General features: G+C 51.4%; 1 long non-coding RNA gene across 1 annotated transcript; it reads right to left on the bottom strand.

The window, feature by feature from the left end:
* Nucleotides 1-4,173: 4,173 nt before the first annotated feature.
* Nucleotides 4,174-4,566, bottom strand: LOC141023292 (uncharacterized). The gene is made up of 2 exons (XR_012184136.1): nt 4,428-4,566; nt 4,174-4,301 (listed from the first exon to the last, which is right to left on the bottom strand). It is a non-coding gene; the product is annotated as an uncharacterized lncRNA (long non-coding RNA).
* Nucleotides 4,567-6,594: the final 2,028 nt, after the last annotated feature.

Raw genomic sequence — 6,594 nt, 5'->3', positions numbered from 1 at the left:
AAGCATCAAACTGGAAACGGGAGGGAGAAACAATAGAGAGGATACCCGCATCCAGGATCAGGGGAACATGATCAGAGCCCACCGCAGGCCTAGCCTTAAGCAGCGCGCGGGGAAACAGTGAGTCCCACTGAACAGAAACAAAAACCCTGTCCAGCACCGACCGGACAGACGAGGATTGATGGTTAGACCAGGTGAAACGCGCCCCCACCCTAGGGAGCTCACGCAGCGCGCAGTTACTAATGAAATCATTAAAAGCATTGGCAAGTGGCCAGGAGAAAATAGGATTATTCTTGTCGGCCGGAGAACGTAACAAATTGAAATCACCCCCAATTAAAAGAGGAATATTACATGTTTCAATCTTAATTGATAGTTCGTCCAAAAAGAGAGGAGCAAGCGTGTGATCCGCAGGGCCATATACCACCATAAATTCCCACAAAGTGTTGAGCTGACGATGATGAACCACACTGCTAGCCCAAAAGATGCCATGATCAAAAGCAATGAAATCAAAAACGTCCCGCTTGGACCCAATCAAGATTCCCCCGGAATGACCCGAGGCGGGGAGAAAGTGCCAATCAAACCTATCCATCCCAGCTACCGCAGAGAGTTCAGAAGGGGAAAATGATTCCTTAAATGTTTCGACCAGCCCTAAAATGTCAATATGTTCACCACAAACCAAGTCATGAATCTGGTCACGGCGCCCCCTAGCACCGAAACCACGAATATTCCAGAATAAAGCTCTCATTTGAAGGAAAGGTTTTTAATACGGAGACTCGATCTGCACGGAGCCCCACAAGGCTTAGATCGCTTGGGACGCCCAACCTTAGCAAGGGCCGGGGGGCAGACGACTGGCCACAACCATTCGTCGCCTCCAACCCCCCGGCTTGGCCCTGAGCACCAGCAGGACCATCACCTTTCGCGGCCTCAACGGCCTTAGCAATGGCAGCCTGGGCTGTCATTGGCCCTAATGACAGAAAGAAGGTGAGAGGGGGAGCCCATCCCCGGTATCGCAGCCACCCCAATATCAGACATGATATGCAGCAAATGGTCATCTGACAGAGCTGGTAAAACAAGGCGAACAGGAGAGGCAGGAAGAGATGGTTGGGCAGACGAACCTGAAGGAGGGAGATCCTTGGCCGCGGCACGCCGTTCCGCCCGCACCGCCACCGAAACGCCCGAGTCGCGCACACGCCGGCCCTTCCGCGCCGTGGACGCCGGAGAATGCAGCACAGGGGAGCACTGGATCGGCGACGCTGGCCCAGGGCCAGACCCCAAGGCGGAGCCCAGGTCCTTGTCCAGACGACGAGCCAGACCCGCCGCCGAGAGCTTGGAAGTGGAGGAGGCCCGACTCTTAGCTGAGAATTTCCGGACCGAAGACTTCTTCTTCTTCTTAGTTGAGGGCTCGGTGGAGCGCAAGGGGGAAGCGGGAAGATCCTCGATCCCAAAGAAGGAAGGAGACTGTGGGCGAGTAGGCACATTGGAGCAAACTCCAGAGAAGGGGGTCCCCTTACCAGCACCAGCGACACGAGAAGCGACACGAGAAGCCAAGTCCTCCTTCTGAGGATTAGGGGCAGGGGCATTATCCTTGAGCAGCTCGCGTTCATCCGGATCCAACTTATCCCATTCAGATTGTGTAAAACGCGGATCAGTACCTCCACTTGGGTTCTGCCCCCCAGCCGAACCATCCCCCTGCGTGTCATCTTGGTCCGAAGGCTTGGAAGGAGGAGGCGGAGGTGGAGGAGGAGCACGGGGTTCAGCACCCTCCACCCGAACCCGAAGTTGCACACCCTCAGGAGAAGGGAAGACATCCACAGAGCCATGAACGCAAACGGGGTCGATGCACCAGACATTGAGACGAACCGGGCCAACCTTGCCCAGGGATTCCGAATCCACTTCCACGGGCTTGCCAATGAGCTTACCAAACGCCATCATGAACTCCACAGATCGAAGCCCCACTGGCAAGTCGTCAACTAGCACCCAGATCTTGCTAAGCGGGCCCACCGCCTTGGCACCACAAGTAGCCGCTTTGACAGATACCACAAGCTGGTTGAGGGGGAGGGTAAAACTGGTGCACGAGGAGATCATCCGTAGACAATCCTTGGAGGGAAAAACCACTGCGAATTCATACTCTGAAAGCTAGCGCACCTGCCAATCCCAGCCACCATCGTCCCATATTTTCAAACCATCTAGGAGGGCCTGCGGAGAGATCAACTGACCGCACACCGTGATGATGGCCGCGTTAGAGAGGGACGGCGCAGCCATCACCACAGGAACATCAGCATCCAGAGCGAAGAAAGAACATTCGGGAATACCCAAGCCAAATTGAATGAAAGAGGGGATCTTGGTACGGTTACGGCAGTCGACAGTAAGATGGCCATCAGAGCGACAGATGAGGCAGAAGGGTGGGTTAGTGCATCTAGATTGAAAGTGGTTCGGGCGATGGCAAGCAAAGCAAGTCAGGGTCGGTGAAGGGCCCGAGGAAGCAGGGTGCTGGCGAGGAGGGGGAGGCGGCGGCGGCAGGATGCCATCGCCACGGACCGCAGAAGGGGAACCCGAAGCAGGGGGAGGGAGGCGTCGATCCCCGGCCTACGAGGAGGAAGAGCCAGGCCCGAAGCGCGGCCCCGAGCGAGAGGCAGAGCCCGCCGCAAACGAGCGAGGAGGGGGCCGTGGCGGAGGGACCGGGCCCCTGGCCGGAGCGGGGCGCGGCGCCGATGAGAAGGAACCACCGCCAGCTGAAGCAGCTGCGGCCTCCCACGGATCCAGCCCAGAGCCAGGGACCGCCGTCCCAGATCTGGCCACGGAGACTGAAGACCAAGAGGATGGGAATGATGATGGTGTGAGACAATGTAGCAGGCACCCATTATTAGTTTCTGCTGCTTACACATGTTGTGATTAAAATTGGTAATTTTGTGTTGCATAAAACAATAGCACATATTCCGAGAGGAGTACAAAGGAGAACAAAATAAATGGATGATGAAGACGTGTCGACACTCTTGATGTATGCTATTCTTCCTAGGATCTTATTTTTTTGTACATAAAAACGCATAGGTATGAAATGGTCAATCAAAATGTACAACATCGCTTGTCCAAACAACGTTTTGATGTGTCTTATTTTACGTCAACATCAAGTGCGGTTTTGTTAATTTAGATATTGATGTTTGGATTGGGGAGACGGAATAGTGAGTGCAGGAAGAAGACTGATGTAATGAAAAAGGTGACACTACTGTTTGATGTGTATGTAGATATGATCAATGTTAAACCACCAGAACTAGAAGATACCCCACGCGTTGCTGCGGGAATCATGATAAAATAAACGAAAAAAGCCTTATAAACTATCTTTTAAAAGAAAAAGGAGTTACAAAACTTGTTATATGGATACATGAAGCAATTTAGTAATCCTCCTCAATTGTTCCACTATAAAAAGAAGTGCCATTCTCGTAAGCCATCTCGGCCGATGAGAGAAAGTATGTACAAACTAATGGGTGGAAGCATACTATGAATCAACTGTTGCATGTACCTTATATCGGTAAATATGATGAACTTTGAGATGAAGCGTCACAAAGCTGAGATATAGGCTTGACGGTTTTGTATCGGTATAACCATTAACATATCACACGTTTCTTTTATAATCAGCAAAACAAATCACCTGTGTATTAGAGGACCTTTGCATATGATCCACAATGAAAATGGTGACAATTAAATTTATGTTAAGAGTTAATCAACATGTTACTTTGTGAAGTCAATCAAACTATGTATATTTTTTCCCTCAAAAGGAAAATAATTATCTGAATGTTCGTATAGCTACACCAAGATTATTCAATTGGCTATTTAACACAAGTAAGAAATCAAATGATTTGCTATCTAAGATATGCAGAATCAAATGGAAAGTGCATGTAATGCAAATAAAAATCAATTTTTTGATAAAAGTTGGGGCGCGTATGTACCAAACCTGCAAGATGGTTATATATGAATTTCAGAATTAGGATTATGTTGAACATCAAGAAGCACAAATTCATTGTCAGACCCTTATCCGAAAAACAACATAGAATTTGGCTGCACATGGGTTACTACAACATGTACATCTGCATATGAAAAAACAACCAAAGAACATGACCTTAAACTGCAGAAGCGTTGTCGCCGTCCTCGCACACTTGAAGCTAGCAAGCACCACAGAGCTACCAGGAAGCGCCACGAAACATTACGAACACCACATCACATTATGAAATCAAGCCAATCACAAAGCAAGCAATAACCAGAATAAATCGGAGGCTCAAGCTCACCATTGGTACCTATCTTGATCGGAGCTGTACATACCACAAAAATCCATCCAAAAAGACAGAATATTAATCATCCAAAGCACCAGTATAAATCCAAAACTAAAACAATGCATGAAGTGACGGGTCAATCATGAGGAGAAGAGATGCTCTTGCCTTCCTCCTGTTGGGCTTGCGGGCGTTCGTAGCGACGTTAGAAGGCAAGGGGAGGCCATCGAGCTTCTCCTTCCCAAAATCGTCCGCTGGAATCGAGGCCTCGGCGGAGAGGGTCGAGGTACGCCTGAGGCCGTCGGCACGAGGAGGGCATGGGGCAGAGCAACGTGTGCGCACAGGCTCACTGGGCTTCGCCGGGTTGGCCGCGTCAGGCGCGGTCGAGGCTGCCGACGTGAAGAGCCATCGAGCATAGCATCCTACTGGAATCGAGCTCGATCGCACGGCGATGGATGCGTCTGGTGAATCTGAGGACGCCAGCGCAAGGAAGGCCCGGAGCAGAGTGGTGCGTCCGAGGTTACCGGCATGGCGGCATGAGGATGTCCGGGTGCAGACCAACGGTGGCGCATAGGTTGATTCGGCTGCGCGCGGATGGTCGCATGGATGCCCTTCCACGGATATGATGATACGGATCCAACGCGAGCGCCAAGCCTGCAATCAGAAGTCATCGGCTTCGAATTTTCAGGAATCGTATCACGGGAGGCACTGCCTATGTGCGAGTGGAGGCGTTGGAGGGACGGGAAGATTGGGAAAAGCGGAGGGGAGGGGAAGGGGAAGAATAGTGGCGGCCAAGGGGAGGGGAAGCGGAGAAGGCCAACCCGCTCGTTTGAGCTTCCAGACTGTACTGCGTGACTCATAAGGTCCAAAGTAGAACATGCGCTGGTGTTTCTAAAAAAAACTAACATGCGCTGGTGGATTGTATCGAGGCGAACAAAGGAGGTTCCATTGGATCGGATGGCTGCCAGTAGTGCTTGCATTGATCGATGGATAGTATTAATTTGGGTGATGTGGATATATATAGTAGATGATGTGGCACATCGCTGATGTGGACAGTGTGCATGGTGAGAGAATAGGGAGTAGTGGAGAGCAACTTCTTAGACTACCCACAGTGGGAGTAACATAAATAGTAACATCATACATATCTAGATAAAATAGATGATGTGGCAAGCAATAAATGAAGAAAGACCTACTAGTATGAGTAACATCACACATATCAAGGCAAGATGAGTCTATAGCATAATAAATGAAGTGTTGCATGTTACCACACATATGTTACTCCCCACTATAGAGGTAGTAACATGGGCATGTCACTACTCTATGTTACTACCCATTGTGGCTAGTCTTAAGAATGATAGATTAGGCGACCCCGGTGCGGGGCAATTACCTATTAGGAAATAAATGATCAATTTTAAGAAAATTAATGTGTCGCCGCTCTCTTAATCAAACTCCTTCGCCTCGCTCCGTCCCACGTATCTCTATTCACGCAGGAAGACAAGAAACTTTTTATCACCTTCCTTTCCTATTTGTTCTCTACCAAATCAACGATAGAGCCTCCCCTAGAGAAAACAAACGCCCCACCCCTTTTCTAACTCCCGAGCGAGGGTATCCAGCTCGCGCGCACGCCGCTGACACCATACTTCCGCCAGCCGAGACCTCCCTCCCCTATGGAGACCAACGTGCAATTGTGTGTTGGGACCGGCACTATCGTCGCCAAGCCGGAGATCAAGAAGCTCCAGTCCAGCATCCAGGCGCGGACGGGCCCCAAGATTGCAGGGTGCCGTGTGATCAAGGTGGAGGCGCACCAGATCCTGGAGCACCTGCGCCCGTGCCACGTGGCCCTGGTCGGCGACGCGGCGGGGTACGTGACCCGGTGCTCCGGCGAGGGCATCTACTTCACAGCCAAGTCCGGGCAGCTTTGCGTGTAGGCGATGGGCGATGGCCAAGGAACGACGGTTGAAGAGCGCGGTGACGGAGGCCGGGATCAGGCGCGGGTACCTGCGACGGTGGGACGACGAGTTCGTGCTGACGTTCAGAATCTTGGACGCGAGGCGCTGGTGGTCAGCTGGGGCGGGCATTCGAGTGCCACCTGCACAAGCGGATGGCGCCCAGCGAGCCGTGGGGCGACCTCTAGCTGGTGTGGCGCACCACGGGCAACATGGTTCGATACAACATCCTCGACAAGGAGGTCCAGCGGCTCCAGCAGCTTGAGTTGCTGCGGGCTTAGAAAAATCCCTTCCATTCTCTTTCTGCAGGCAATGGGTACCGTTGATACAGTACTGAATAATGAGGTGAACCACCAGTCCACCATTGAGCACCATTTGATCTGCGGCTC

This window comes from Aegilops tauschii, chromosome 5, assembly GCF_002575655.3.
Source record: "Aegilops tauschii subsp. strangulata cultivar AL8/78 chromosome 5, Aet v6.0, whole genome shotgun sequence".
In the NCBI taxonomy this organism is placed as follows: domain Eukaryota; kingdom Viridiplantae; phylum Streptophyta; class Magnoliopsida; order Poales; family Poaceae; genus Aegilops; species Aegilops tauschii.
The sequence above is the reverse complement of the archived record's forward strand: the minus strand, read 5'-3'. Positions and strand labels throughout refer to the sequence as shown.